This window comes from Sinocyclocheilus anshuiensis, unplaced genomic scaffold, assembly GCF_001515605.1.
Source record: "Sinocyclocheilus anshuiensis isolate Anshui unplaced genomic scaffold, SAMN03320099.WGS_v1.1 scaffold183, whole genome shotgun sequence".
In the NCBI taxonomy this organism is placed as follows: domain Eukaryota; kingdom Metazoa; phylum Chordata; class Actinopteri; order Cypriniformes; family Cyprinidae; genus Sinocyclocheilus; species Sinocyclocheilus anshuiensis.
This window is the reverse complement of record NW_015548309.1, coordinates 1,146,800-1,147,338: the sequence shown is the minus strand read 5'-3', so window position 1 is coordinate 1,147,338 and position 539 is coordinate 1,146,800.

Here is a 539-nt window from a genome sequence, read left to right as displayed (position 1 = left end):
AGAAATTATACTTAATATTTTTTTTGTTCCAACTCAATGAATTTGCACAAAAAATAAATAAATAAATTCTGCTTAATGAATAAATGTACATGTAAATATTTTATATTCAGTACTTCAGATATTACCATGATTTATGGTTACAAATTATGCACATTTAAATTTATGCACAATTTAAATAATATAATTTATTGTTTTTTCATTGTTGCTTCTGCTACTGACAGTTGGTAGAGGGTGTTTAAATGTGCTTAATTGTCATGAAAATTATTTCACAATGCAGAAAAGCACCATCACCAATCCATTTCACTGTTCAATCTGGTTGCAAGAGCGATTTGACTGTAGGGAGCCACCAGATGTATTTAAACGGCCCCCCCAGAAGGGTAATTTTAACATTTCTTGCATAAAATCATGTTTAGCCAGATGTTCACCCATCAGTGAATCTTTAAAAGTGCATTTATCATCGTGATTCATTATCACGGTCTTCCTGTTCCATTAGCAAGTCCAAACCCAGAGCAATTTGCTTATGACTGGTTCTGTGTGGA